The following is a 15384-nucleotide window of genomic DNA, read 5'->3' on the forward strand; positions in this document are numbered from 1 at the left end:
ATCTATCATCTCCCTTGACAGACGTACATGCAAACTATCTTTTCAATGGACCTACCTAAGCCACTGAGCCTCATATGGAATGATTCTGCATAAATTGTACCTGAACACCATCTTCTACGAACATCAAGGAACAAGAGTAGACCATTCAGCCCCTCAAACATACTCCCTCCTTTAATAAGATTGTGTTCATTGCCTACGCCAACTCCACTTTGCTACCCACTCCCCGTGGCCCTCGATTCCTTGAGAGATCAAAAAGATACTCGTCCCAGTCTTGCATAAACCCAACTCTGGAGCACCTACGTCGCTCTGGGCGGAGAGGATTCCAAAAGATTCTAGAACCTTCTGAGGGAAAACATTCTCCTGGCCTCAGTCTGGAATGATTGGCCCCTTATCCTGAGGCTGTGCACGCCACCCTCCACCCCCCACCCCTGACAATGTTCCAGATTCCCCAGTTAGGGGCAACAATCTCTACTGTCTATCCCCGTCAAGCCCCTTCAGAATCTTGTAGGTTCCAATGAGATCACTGGAATCCGAGGCTTGACAGAAAATCTGGCGAGGCAGACTAAAGTTTATTGACTTTTGGCGGCAATTTCAGGAACCGTCAAGGGTTCATTGTTCTGTTAACCCTCAGAAAGTACAGACCCAATTTACCCAACTTTGCAACCTCCTCAAGTCCTCCTCGATGGACAAATGGCCAGAACACCCCTAAACAAAATCCTGTACCACATCTCTTCCTGGCCATCATACTCGCACAAGCTCAGTTATTCAAAGAATATCACATTCGAATCAACTCTCAGAAAACAAATTGTCAAAGGGTTTCAAGAGGTTTTTTTGATTTATTATTGTCACATGTATTAACATACGGTGAAAATTTTTGTTTCTTGCGCGCTATACAGACAAAAGCATACTATTCATGGAGAAAGAAAGGAGAGGGCGTGGATTGCAGTGTTACAGTCATAGCTAGGGTGTAGAGAAAGAGCAACTTAATGCGAGGTAGGTCCATTCAAAAGTCTGACAACAGCAGGGAAGAAGATGTTCTTGAGTTGGTTGGTACGTGACCTCAGACTTTTGTATCTTTTTCCCAAAGGAAGAAGATGGAAGAGAGAATGTCCGGGATGTGTGGGGGTCCTTAATTATGCTGGCTGCTTTTCCGAGACAGCGGGAAGTGTAGACAGAGTCAGTGGATGGGAGGCTGAGATGAGCCTGTGTGTGATCAAAGCAGGACCGAGAGCTGGGCAGAGGTTACATTATATTACTAACTGGAAACTTCCATTGTCCCCAATTTATTTTGACATTGTGACCTGTCTCAGCAAAATCATTTAAGCTCAATTTCCGTCAAATTTCTTCAAATATAAACAAATACAGCTGGTTTTCCTTCGCAACTTAGATGTTCTCTTAAAGAAAATAGAGTATAAACAGGTTCATTGGTTAATAGTTGAAGACTTTTCTTAACAGATATACAATAAATCGGGGAGGCGGTAACATCGTGGTATTGGCGAGGAACTAGTAATCCACTGAGGGTTATGCTTTGGCAGTCCAGGTTCGAATCCCACCAAGGCAGCTGGTGGAATTTGAACTCAGTAAGAATTAAAAGTCCAATGATGGCCATGAAAACATTGTTGATTGTCATAAAAATCCCATCTGGTTCACTAATGTCCTTTAGGGAAAGAAGTAAGGCCTATGTGCAACACCCACAGCAATGCAGCTGACTATTAAATGCCACTCAGTTGCATCAAACTGTTCTAAAGTCTAAAAGGAATGATTGGCCCAGGATCGGGACTTCAACATCCATCACCGAGATAGGCTCAGCGGACAGGCCAAGCCGGACGGACCCTAAAGGATGTTGTGTAGACCGGAACTGCGACAGGTGATGAGGGAACCAACAAGAGGGAAATACATAATTGACCTCATGCTCGCCATACTGCCTGCCAAAGATGCATCCTGTCAATGGCCAACGCACAGTCCTTGTGGAGATGAGGTTCCATCTTCACATTGTGTTGTGTAGCATTATCACCGTGCTAAATGGGATAGACTTCAGACAGGTCTAGAAACTTGAGGCTGGGCATCCACGTCAACAGCAGCGGAATTGTACTTGACCACATGGCCCACTATATCCCCCACTCTGCCATTAGCACCAAGCCAGGGGATTAACCCTGCTTCAATGGAGTGTGCAGGAGAGCGTGCCAGGAGCAACACCGGTCAGCATTTGACTAAGTATGGAATAAAGGATCCCTAGCAAATAAGAATCAGTGGGAAAACTCTCTGCTGGTTGGAGTCATACTTGGCACAAAGGAAGATGATTGTGATGATTGAAGATCAGTCATCTCAGCTCCAGGACATCACTGTAGGAGTTTCTCAGGGTAGAGTCCAAGGCCCAGCCATCTTCAGCTGCTTCATCAATGACTTCCTTCTATCAGAAATGGGGATGTTCGCCGATGACTGCACAATGTTTAATATCATTCATGTCTCCTCAGAGACTGAAGCAGTCCATGTTCAAACGCAGCAAAATCAGGACAATATCCAGGCTTGGGCTGACAAGCGGCAAGTAACATTCACACCACACAAGGACCAGGTAATGACCATCTTCAACAAGAGGGAATCAAACCATCACTCCTTGACATTCCATGTCATTACCGTCACTGAATCCCCCGTTATTAACATCCTGGGAATTACCATTGACCAGAACCTGAACTGTATCAACCACATAAATACTATGGCTACAAGAGCAGATCAGAGGCCAGGAATCTCACAGCAAGAACTCACTCTCTCCTTCCCCCAAGCCTGTCCACCATCCACACGGCACAAGTCAGGAGTGTGATGGAACACTCTCCACTTGCCTGGGTGGGTGCAGCTCCAACAACACTTGAGAAGCTCGACACCACCCTGGACAAAGCAGCCCGCTTGATTGGCATCACATCCACATTCACTCCCTCCGCCATCCATGTACAGCTGTGTGTACCATCTGGAAGATGCAATGCAACAATTCACCAAAGCTCCTTTAACAGCACCTTCCAGTTCCTCCAGAAGGACAAGGGCAGCAGATACATGGGAACACCACCATTTAGAAGCTGCCCTCTAGACCACTCACCACCCCTACTTAGAAATATACTGCTGGTTCTTCATTCTCACTGGGTCAAAATCCAGGAACTCCTTCCCTAACAGCACTGTGCATGTACCTACACCACATGGACTGCAACAGTCCAAAAAGGCAGCTCACCACCACGGGGACAATTTGATGATTAGAAAGGGTATTCATTAGTGTCACAAGTGGGCTTGCATTAACACTGCAATGAAGTTACTATGAAAATCCCCTAGTCGTCACACTCAGGCATGTGTTCGGGTACACCACGGGAGAATTTAGCACGGCCAATTCACCTAACCAGGCATCTTTGGACTGTGGGAGGAAACTGGAGCACCTGGAGGAAACCCAGGCAGACATGGGGAGAATGTGCAAACTCCACACAGACAGTGCCGGGAATCGAACCTGGGTCCCTGGCGCTGTGAGACAGCAGTGCTGGGCACTGTGCCATCGTGCTGCCTCTAATGAGAGATGGGTAAAGCATTCTGGCCTAGCCAGTGACACCCACGTCCCACGAATGAATTTTTAAAACGTACAAAGCATACCGAGGGCTGTGCTGGACAGGAAGTCCTTACTGTGGTGGAGTTTAATCCATTTTACAGAAACTGACGTAAAACCTGTGCAAAAACAGGCCATTTGACCCAAGTGGTGTTTCTGAGCCTCCTCCCGCCTGATGTCATTCCCTCACAGCTGTAGCTCCTTCTATTCCCCAGTTCATTATGTGTTTATTTGGCTTCTCCTCAAACCACATCAACCTTATTTATGTCAAGTACCTCCCGCAGTATCCAGCTCCTGTTCTCGTCACTTTGGGCAAAGAGGTTTCTCCTGAACTTTTCCTTGGATTAATTAGCGACTATCTTATAATCAGGCATCCGATTTTTCATTCCCCTCCCCCACACACACACAAGTGGAAACATCTGCTCTGCCTCGACACATGTATATAAGAATGTAAGTTTTTGGAATAAATAATTTTAACGGCTACTTTGCACTCTTCTGTGTCTGTGTGAGGCATTTTCCAGACAAATGTGAGGTAAATGCATTTTGGAAGGTCCAATACAGATAGGAAATATACGGCAAATGGCAGAACCCTTAAAAGTATTGATAGGTAGAGGGATCTGGGTGTACAGGTACACAGGTCACTGAAAGTGGCAACACAGGCGGAAAAGGTAGTCAAGAAGGCGTACGGCATGCTTGCCTCAATCAGCCGGGGCACTGAGTTTGAAAACTGGCAAGTCGCGATGAAGATTTATAGAACCTTAGTTAGGCCGCACTTGGAATATAATGTTCAATTCTGGTCGCCACACTACCAGAAGGATGTGGAGGCTTTGGAGGGGGTACAGAAAAGATTTACCAGGATGTTGCCTGGTATGGAGGGCATTAACTATGAGGAGGAGTTGGAGAAACTTGGTTTGTTCTTGCTGGAATGATGGAGAGTGAGGGGCGACCGATAGAAGTCTACAAGATTGTGAGGGGCGTGGACAGAGTGGATAGTCAGAAGCAGGTACCATAGCGAGTTTTAAGGGGCATCTTGACAAATACATGAATAGGATGGGAATAGAGGGATATCGTCCCCAGAAGGGGAGGAGGTTTTAGTTCACTTGGTTGGCATGGTCGGTTCAGGCTTGGCGGGGCCGAAGGGCCTGTTCCTGTGCTGTAATTTTCTTTGCTCTTTGTTGTGTTCTTAAGGTGGGGAGGTTCTCATTCTGGCTTATGGCGAGTTAAATGGCTTTGGCTGTTGTAAGCACTGGGGGGGGGGGGGGGCGGTGGGGGCTACAATTCACCCATTTAAATTTTTTAATTGATTTAAATTAAAAATCCACCCAGGATTAAATTTTAAATTTTTAAATTAAATTAAATTTTTAACACGGTTTAACAAAGCCTCCTTGCTGCTGGAGCCACGTTGAGTCGGCTCCAGTTCTTACACATATCCTGCTGGAGAGCGGGCGAGGGGTAATCCAGTGAGGACAGGGTGGATTTCTCCCCCAGAAATTCAAAGTTTTTAATTTGCAGGAAGACTGCAGCAACTCACACTGTTTATTTTCAGTGGGAGTTCAGACTCGAACCTCCCGCGCAGAGGCCACCAGCGTGGATGTTACTAGATCTCAGGGGGACAGGGTGCGAGAGGCTAGTGGGCCTCGAGACTTCACTCACTCACGGGCCTGCGAGTAGTTTTTTTTTCAAACTGATACGTAAAGTTTTAAATTTAAATGTAAATTTAAAACCACGCGTAAATTTTAGTTCCAAATCCAGCTCTGAGGCACGCCAGCAGGGCGCAAACACTCGCGGTAATCCCAACCATCGCCTCCCCCCCCAACCCATACCCCGCGCGATTCTCCCGGCCCAGCTTGCATTTATATAGCGCCCTTCACAACCGCGTCCCGAAGCAGAACTTCTGAATCTTCATCACTGTGGGGGTTACAGCTATCCGAACACAGAAACAGCAACTTAAGAACGACCAGATACGTATATTGAAGGAATGACCCCCCCTCCACCGCCCCCACACCCCCTCCCCCACACACCTCCCCCCCCCCCCCCCAACCCCCCCACTTCTCTTCTTCAAATAGTGTCCTGCGATCTTGTACATCTTCTCTGAGAGGACAGACGGGGCCTTGGGGGGGCATCACCTCGAAAAAGCAGTATCTCTGACAGAGCGACACTCCACTGGGAGCGTTGGACACGATTTCTGTGCTGCGGTTTCTGGAGTGGGACGTGAACCCACACTCTGCTGACTCAGAGACGAGAGTGCTGCCCACTGGGCTGATCTCAGACTGTCAATGAAAAGCCCAAAAGAGGAGAAAGATGATGTTTCCCAAGCTGCGTTAATAGGTTGTGGAGCTGCAGTGAGTGGGTAGAATCCTCCAACATGAGCCAGCTGAAAGGTCAGCTCAATCTGACAGCCTGATTTGTTTGCCTGCACACGAGTAACAGTGTGGGTGTCTGAGAACCACACAGACAGGACACAAGGTGTGCTGCCAGCAAGCACCGCCTGGGGTAAACAATAAAGACACGGTGAAAATCCCCTGGTGGCCACACCCCAGCACCTGTTCGGGTACACCGAGGGAGAATTTAGCCAATAGGGCCAATGCACCCTAACCAGAGCATCTTTTGGACTGTGGGAGGAAACCGGAGCACCCAGAGGAAACCTAAAGTTTATTTATTAGTTACAAGTAAGGCTGACATTAACACTGCAATGAAGTTACTGTGAAATTTCCCTAGTCACCACACTCCAGCACCTATTCATAGAGTCATAGAGATTTACAGCATGGAAACAGGCCCTTCGACCCAACTTGTCCATGCCAGCCCATTTTTTTAAACTCTGAAACTAGTCCTGATTGTCTGCATTTGGCCCATATCCCTCTATACTCATCGTACCCATGTATCTGTCTAAACACTTCTGAAAAGACAAAATTGTACCCACCTCTACTACTGCCTCTGGTAGCTTGTTCCAGACACTCACCACCCTCTGTGTGAAAAAACTGTCCCTCTGGACACTTTTGTATCTCTCCCCTCTCACCTTGCACCTATGCCCTCTAGTTTTCAACTCCCCTACCTTTGGGAAAAAATATTGACTATCTAGCTGATCTGTGCCTCTCATTATTTTATAGATCTCGATAAGATCACCCCCAAGCCTCCTATGCTGCAGAGAAAAAAGTCCCAGTCTATCCAGCCTCTCCTTATAATTCAAACTATCAAGTCCTAGTAGCATCCTGGTAAATCCTTTCTGCACTCTTTCTGGTTTAATAATATCCTTTCTCTAATAGGGTGACCAGAACTGCCCACAGTATTCCAAGTGTGGCCTTACCAATGTCTTGTACAACTTCAACAAGACGTCCCAACTCCTGTATCCAATGTTCTGACCAATAAAACCAATCATGTCGAATGCCTTCGTCACCACTCTGTCCACCTGTGACTCCACTGTCAAAGAGCTATGAACATGTACCCCTAGATCTCTTTGTTCTGTAACTCTCCCCAACGCTCCCTCAATTAACTGAGTAAGTCCTGCCCTGGTTCAATCTACCAAAATGCATCACCTCACATTTATCTAAATTAAACTCCATCTCCCATTCATCAGCCCACTGGCCCAATTGATTAAGATCCCCTTGCAATCTGAGATAACCTTCTTCACTGTCCACAATGCCACCAATCTTGCTGTCATCTGCAAACTCACTAACCACACCTCCTAAATTCTCATCCAAATCATTAATATAAATGACAAACAACAGTGGGCCCAGCACTGATCCCTGAGGCATATCACTGGTCACAGACCTCCAGTTTGAAAAACAACTCTCTGCAACCACCCTCTGGCTTCTGTCCTCAAGCCAATTTTGTATCCATACTCGGGTCAATGCACCTAACCAGCACATCTTCCAGGAAACCGGAGCACCCGGAGGAAACCCACACAGACACGGGCAGAATGTACAAACTCCACACCGATGGTGACTCAAGTCTGAAATCGAATCTGGGTCCCTGGCGCCACTGGGCTGCCCAATTAAAAGCACAGTGGCATGTTTCACGCAAATAATTAAAGGGACAGTGCCATAATTCTCCTGGGTCATTAAAGGGAGAATGCCATACTGCTCACGTGTAAAGGGGCAGTGCCACACATTTTCTTGTGTGGGTTCATTCCTAGAGTCTGCCAGTCTCTGAGTTTGTTCATCCTGAGTATCTACTGGGGCTGGCCTTGAGCTTGAGCTACGTGTTGAGGGGCGGCGTGGTGGCACGGTGGTTAGCACTGCTGCCTTACAGAGCCAGGGACGCAGGTTCGATTCCCGGCTTGGGTCACAGTCTGTGTGGAGTTTGCACGTTCTCCCCGTGTCTGCGTGGGTTTCCTCCGGGTGCTCCGGTTTCCTCCCACACTCCAAAGATGTGTGGGTGAGGTTGATTGGCCGTGCTAAATTGCCCCTCAGTGTCCTGGGATGTGTATGTTAGCGGGATTAGCGGGGTCAATGTGGGGTTTCGGAGATAGGACCTGGGTGGTATCGTTGTCGGGGCAGACTCGATGTGTGTACTGCCACAAGGAGGAGTGGACACAGATTCAATAGTAACTTTCAAAAGGGAACTGGATGAACACAAAAAAGAGAAGGTTGTTGGCATTGGATCTACTGAACACAGAACTTAGAAGACTGAAAGGTGACCTCGTTAAAATGAACAAAGAACATTACAGCACAGGCCCTTCGACCCCTCCAAGCCTGCACCGTCCATGCTGCCCAACTGAACTAAAACCCCTACCTTTCCGGGGATCAAATCCCTCTATTCCCATCCTATTCATAGATTTGTCAAGATGCCCCTTAAAAAGTCACCATTGTATCTGCTTCCACTCCCTCCCCCGGCAACAAGTTCCAGACACCCACCATCCTCTGTAAAATAAACTTGTCTTGTACACCTTCTTTAAACCTTGCCCCTCGCACCTTAAACCTCTGCCCCTAGTAACTGACACTTCCACCCTGGGAAAAAACTTACCATTTAGAGAATGGGGGGCAAGGTAGGAGCTAAGAGGTTGTTTCCGTGTGGCTGGAGAGTTTAAAACTCAGGGGGTATTGTCTCAGGGCATGAGGTCAATCATTTTGGACTGAGACGAGGAGAAGTTTGAACCTTTGGGGTTCTATATGCCAGGGACTACGGATGGTCTATTGTTGAGTTTGCACCTCTTTGGATACACAGGAATTGATCTGATTTGATTTATTATTGTCACATGTATTGGTATACAAAAAAAAGTATTGTTTGTTGCACGCTATAGAAACAAAGCATACCGTTCATAGAAAAGGAAAGGACAGGGTGCAGAATGTGGTGTTACAGTCATAGCTAAGGTGTAGAGAAAGATCCACTTAATGCGACTAGGTCCATTCAAAAGTCTGACAGCAGCAGGGAAGAAGCTGCTCTTGAGTCGGTTGGTACGTGACCCCAGATTTTTGTACCTTTTTCCCGATGGATGAAAGTGGAAGAAAAAGATCCCCAGTGTGTGGGGATCCTTAATTATGCTGGTTGCTTTTCCGAGTCAGTGGGAAGTATAGACAGAGTCAACGGATGGGAGGCTGGTTTGAGTGATGGACTGGGTTACATTCATGACCTTTTGTGGTTCCTTGCAGTCTTGGGCAGAGCAGGTGCCCATACCAAGCTGTGATACAACCAGAAAGAATGCTTTCTATGCGCATCTGTAAAAGTTGGTGAGAGTCGTATCGAACATGCTGAATTTCCTTAGTTTTCGGAGAAAGAAATGGTGAAATTGAAAGAAAGAGATGTTCCTGCTCCTATTTCTTCTGTTCTTCGAGCAGGGGAGCAGAATCTTCCCTTATTCTTTCATAGAGGGGGCCATCACTGCCAAGGCCAACACTTAGAATCAGAGCTTAGAGCAAGAAAGAGACCCTTTGGCCCATCATGTCTGTGCCGGCCATCAAGCACCTATCTATTCTAATTCCATTTTCCAGCACTTGGTCCATCACCTCGTGTGCTAGGGTGTTTCAACTGCTCATCTTAATGCTTCTTAAATGTTGTGAGGCTTCCCGCCTCGACCACTTTTTCAGTCAATGAGTTCAAGATTCCTGCCACCCTTTGGGTGAGAAGGTTTTTCCTCAAATCCCCTCTAAATCTCAAAGAACAAACAAAGAACAACACAGCACAGGAAAGAGGCCCTTTGGCCCTACAGGCCCACGCCACCCATTTTAACATTCAGTGAGTGCCTCATTCCCATCCTCCTTCTACCTACAACTTTTGTCTACGCCTCTTGGACTCCACAATAAAGGGGTGCACCAGATTAAGGGGGATCCAATTTAGGGACAATTTGTTAACACCAATCAGCCTAAGAGCACGTTTTTGGGGTGTGGGAGGAAACCGGAGCACCCGGAGAAAACCCACGCAAGCACGGGGAGAATGTGCAAACTCCCGCAGACACCGACCCAAGTCGGAGATCCAACCCAGGTCCATGTATCTGCACAGCAGACAGTGATAGTCACTGAGCTGTCATGTTGCCCGTCAGTTGGTCCACTTTAAGCGTACACTAAACGATGTGAAGCACTCGGCAACTCTCGGAGCAACATCCAAGAGCAGCCCTCGCACGACCCACCGCGTGTATGCCCCTTAACTTAAATCTATGCCCCTAGTTATTGAAAAGTTTCTTTCTACGGCCTTCCTAAAAAAGTTACACCTCAACTGGTTGCCCAACCATAATTGCCGTTGAACAGAGTGGCTTGCTGGGCCATTTTAGGGGGCAATTAAGAATCACCCACATTGCTATGGATCTGGAGTCACAGAGGCCAGGCTGGCAGATTTCCTTTCCTAAACCAGGTGGGGGTTTTCTTGACAGTCAATGATAGCTTCATGGTCACCATGAGACTAGTTTTCAATTCCATATTTATTAATTAACTAAATTCCACCAGCTCCCGAGGTGGGATTTGAACTCATGCCCCCTCAAGCGTTGGATCTCTGGATTATTAGACCAGTGACATTAGCACTCCCCGAATTGGACAGCTCCTTCAAAGAGTCATTTTGAGTTAAATGGTCTCCTTCTAGGCAGGATGCCTCTGTGGTGTTACCTTTGAGAGACTCTTTGCCATGGCAACAACATCCTTTTCACATATTCAGCGCAGGAAATCAAAGTTAATCAGTTGACAACCCCCTCCTGGAAGTCTGAATTTTTCAGAAATCTAGCTCTTTGTGTGTCAAACACATTCTTATTTGATCTTAAATCACTTGGCTCCGTCTGAAAGTTGATGTGAAAGTTTTGAGTGAACTCACTGGAGTCAGAGTCAACATGTTACAATTTGTATCAGGCATCAAGTAGGCCAATGAGAACAAAAAAGTGTACAAAAATGGGAAATGGATCCAAGTACCTCGTCCAGGTCTTCAGATAACCCGGAGAAGCAGCACTGCTGCCAACCTAGAGCAATTCACACCAATTCTTTTTAAAGTTTATTTATTAGTGTTGCAAGTATCATAGAATCCTTACAGTGCAAAAGAAGGCCATTCGGCCCATCGAGTCTGCACTGACCACAATCCCATCCAGGCCCTATCCTTGTAACCCTACGTAATGGTGGAATCGGCTGACATCGGTGGTGGTGGAGGCAAATTCGATCGGGTCTTTTAAGAGATTTCTGGATGAGTACATGGGACTTAATAGAATTGAGGGTAATAGGTCAGCCTAGTGGAAAGAGATACGATTGGCACAATTTGTGGGCCGAAGGGCCTGTTTGTGCTGTAGTTTTTTTCTACGTTCTATGTAATCCTTCTGACACTAAGGGGAAGTCTCACCCAGACCTGTTCCCCGTAACCCCAAGTATTTACCCTGCTAACTTACACATCTTTGGGTACTCACGGGCAATTTAGCATGGCCAATCCACCTAACCTGCACATCTTTGGTACGTGGGAGGAAACTGGAGCACCCGGAGGAAATCCATGCAGGCTTAGGGAGAATGTGCAGACTGCACACAGACAGTGACCTGAGGCAGGAATTGAACCCGGATCCCTGGCACTGTGAGGCAGGAGTGCCACTATGTCCATTGGAATTGCAAAAAAAGTAGGCTTACATTAACACAGCAATGAAGTTATTGTGAAAATCCCCTAGTCGTCATACTCTGGCGCCTGTTCGGGTACACTGAGGGAGAATTTAGCATGGCCAATACATCTAACCAGCATTCGGACTCTGGGGGGGAAACCCACATAGACACAGGGAGAACATGTAGACTCCACACAGACAGTGATCCAAGCTGGGAATCGAACCCGGGTCCCTGGTGTTGTGAGGCAGTAGTGCTAACCACTGTGCCACGCACCCACTGACATCATGGGTAGGAGCAAAACAGTGCCCTTCATGACCATGTTACCGTTAAATCCTATCGGTGAGCTCAAGCCACAGAGTAACTGCCAACAAACAAACAGGATGTCAGTGAGTGTCTCCCAATCTCGCGGATAAATAGGGCAGATTGCAATAAAGAATGTAGCAAGTAGGAAGTGGAGTTGGCTATTTGGCCCTTCAAGCCCGCTCCTTCATTCAACAAGATCATGGCTGGTCTTCTATCACAACTCCACCTTCCTGCACTATCCCCATATCCTTAATTCCATAAGAACCCAGAAATCTTGTCAACCTCTGTCTTAAATACACTCAACTATTGAGCATTCAGAGTTCTCTGTAGCAAACAAGATTTTGGGTGAAGAAATGGCCGAGTGATGTTATTGCCAGATTATTAATCCAGAAACTCAGCCAATGTTCTGGGGACCCGGGTTCGAATCCCAGCACCGCAGACGGTGGAATTTGAATTCAATAAAAAGTATCTGGAATTAAGAATCTACTGATGATCATTGTTGATTGTCGGAAAGCCCATCTGTTTCACTAATGTCCTTTAGGGAAGGAAATCTGCCGTCCTTACCCGGTCTGGCCTACACGTGACTCCAGGGCCACAGCAATGTGGTTTGACTCTCCGTTGACTTCCAAGGGCAACTAGGGAGAGCAATAAATGCTGGCCCAGCCAGCGACACCCGTGTCCCACAAATGAATGACTATAAAGTTTTTTTTTTAGATGAAATTTAATCTGTTGAGTTGAGGATAGCAGGGTCACACCTCCATTGGACTTCAATCAAGCAGTATATTTTCCATCTGTAACCCTAATCCCAAATTCCCCTCCAACTCGATTTTCAACTTCGTTGATGACACCACCATAATGGGCCGGATCTCAAACAATGACGAGACACAGAACAGGAATTAGACAGAGATTCTGGTGAACTGGTGCAAGGACAATAATCTCTCCCTCAGTGTCAACAAAATGAAGGAGATAGTCATCAACTTCAGGGACATGGTGGAGAACATGTCCCTGTCTACAGCAATGGGGATGAAGTAGAAATGGTCGAGAGCTTCAAGATCCAGATCGCCAATAACCTGTCCTGGTTCCCCATGCAGTTGCAACAGTTAAGAAAGCCCACCAATGCCTCTACTTTCTCAGGAGACTAAGGAAATTTGGTATGCTGCTAGGACTCTCACCAACTTCTACAGACGCACTATAATAAGGATTCTTTCTGGTTGTATCACAGCTTGGTATGGCGCCTGCTCTGCCCAAGACGGCAATAAACTACAAAGGGTCATGCACTAAGTCCAGTCTATCACGCAAACCAGCCTCCCATCCATTGACACCGTCTACACTTCCCACTGCCTCGGCAAAGCAGCCAGCATAATCCAGAGTGTCATTATTTTATAAATCTCCATGGGGTCAGACTTCATACTCCTTCTTTCCCAGGGAAAAGTCCTAGCTTATCCAGCCTATTCACCGATCCTCAATCACTTGTATACTAATGCGCACACATATACACACATTTGGCACAGTGGTCACCACTGCTGCCTCACAGCACCAGGGACCTGAATTCGATTGCCAGCTTGAGTCACTGTGTGGGAGTCTGCATGTTCTCCCCGTCTCAGCGTGGGATTCCTCTGGGCGACAGTGAAGGGGCAACACTCCGAAAGCTCGTGCTACCAAATAAACCTGTTGGGCTGTAGCCTGGTGTTGTGAGACTACTTATTGTGCCTCCCTCAGTCAGGGATCTCATACTCCATGGGCCTCGTTGAGGTTGTATGGCAGGTATATGGGAGTTACTGAGGTCAACCCCCGCGATCCCTTTGAAGAGTGGAACCGGCTCAAGGAGCTGAATGGTCCACCTTGGTTCTTATATCCCCGTTAAAACAAAACAGCTGCCAATCAAATAAAAGGTTACTGGAGTTCATCGGTGAGGAGCTGTCAATAGGTTACCTCAGTGGCAACAACATCGGCCTGTAGGTTAAGCCTTTCCTTAGGCCAGGCTAAGAGTCTCATCATAATCCCTGGCATCACGGTTCCTGGAACTGGCAGCACTGAAGTGTTGTGTTGGGTCAGGCACTGAAAGACTGGCCTCTTTGTGGTTGCATTTCCCCCTCTGTGCCCCCAACTCACTTAGCGTTTGAGAAAGATTGAAAGGGAAGCAGAATCAAATAATCCTCACCATTTTCCTTTGGCACGGAACTCACCTCATTGCCTCTCTCCTAAATTCCCCGCCAGCCTCCCCCAGTGTTGCGGTATTTCGGTGAATTTAGGCTTTCTTAGCGTGAGCAGTAATCAAAAGGCCAGACGATAGTTTCCGCAGAGGCTAAACGGAACTCTCTGAGTGCCCCGCTCTGAGAGGGGGAGAGTTCAATGATGTGAATCACTGACTGGGGGACACCTCAGCTGCAGCCTCGGTTCCCCGCAAGCTCCCACTTAAAGTATTTAAAGATTATTCCTAGTGTCACAGGCGGGCTCACATTAACACTGCAATGAAGTCCCTGTGAAAATCCCCTAGTCTCCACACTCCGGCGCCTGTTCGGGTTACACAGAGGGAGAATTTAGCACGGCCCAATGCACCCTAACCAACACGTCTCTCAGTCTGTGGGAGGAAACCGGAGCACCCGGAGGAAACCCACACAGATACGGGGAGAATGTGCAAACTCCGCACAGAGTGTGACCCAAGCCGGGAATTGAACCCGGGTCTCTGGTGATGTGAAGCGGCACAGCTAACCACTGTGCCACCCACTTGTGCCAATTTGCTATACAAGGGCCCTGTGCTAACAGTTGAGGAGTGCCCAGTGCTGGCGTGACTGGTTGAAGCTGGGTGGGTGGGCTGTGGGATCTGTGATAGGAAGTGGTTTTTAATAGTAGCTTCCTGGCTCCATTCCTGCTGCCGTCAGGCCTGTTATTCCTCGCAGCTGGACTGGGAAGGCTCTTGTGTAGCGGCAAGCTAGGGTCAAGGTAAACCTTCTCAAGGAGCTTTCTTGTTGCAATCTCCCTCCTTATGTGAGGGGAAGTTTGGGGAGCTGAGTTGATTGGAGGGTACCTGACATGATACACATTGTTGTGTTGAGTCTTGAATGTAGTTAGCACTTCTCAAAGGTGACTTATCAAACACAATTGGAAACTGAGCCTCATATGGAGGTATTAAGAGTTGGTGAGGAGGTAAATTTTAAGGATTATCTGAAACGATCTTAAAGCTTCAAGACAGAGAAGTTTAAGGAGGAAATTTCAGAGCTTTAGAGACCAGGCAGCTGAAAATAAGGCTGCCAATAGTGGAGTGATTAATACAGGGGATGTGCAAAAAGGCCAAGACTGGAGGATCGCAGAACTCGGGAAGGATTGTGGGCTGGAGGCGGTGAGGAATAAAGCCACAGAGTTATCTGAAGACAAGACTGAGAATTTTAAAAATGAGCATTGCCTGCTTGGAGACAAAATGTTCACAGTGTTCAGTTACACTGTCCTCAATGATGTGGAGATGCCGGCGTTGGACTGGGGTAAACACAGTAAGAAGTCTCACAACACCGGGTT

General features: G+C 47.3%; 1 protein-coding gene across 1 annotated transcript in view; it reads right to left on the reverse strand.

The window, feature by feature from the left end:
• podxl2 (podocalyxin-like 2) overlaps positions 1-15384 on the reverse strand; it is a 46166-nt gene that overhangs the window by 18978 nt on the left and 11804 nt on the right. The gene's annotated exons all lie outside the window — the stretch shown is intronic.

Source organism: Carcharhinus amblyrhynchos, chromosome 3, assembly GCF_965287045.1.
Source record: "Carcharhinus amblyrhynchos chromosome 3, sCarAmb.v2.hapA, whole genome shotgun sequence".
Classification (NCBI taxonomy): Eukaryota; Metazoa; Chordata; class Chondrichthyes; order Carcharhiniformes; family Carcharhinidae; genus Carcharhinus; species Carcharhinus amblyrhynchos.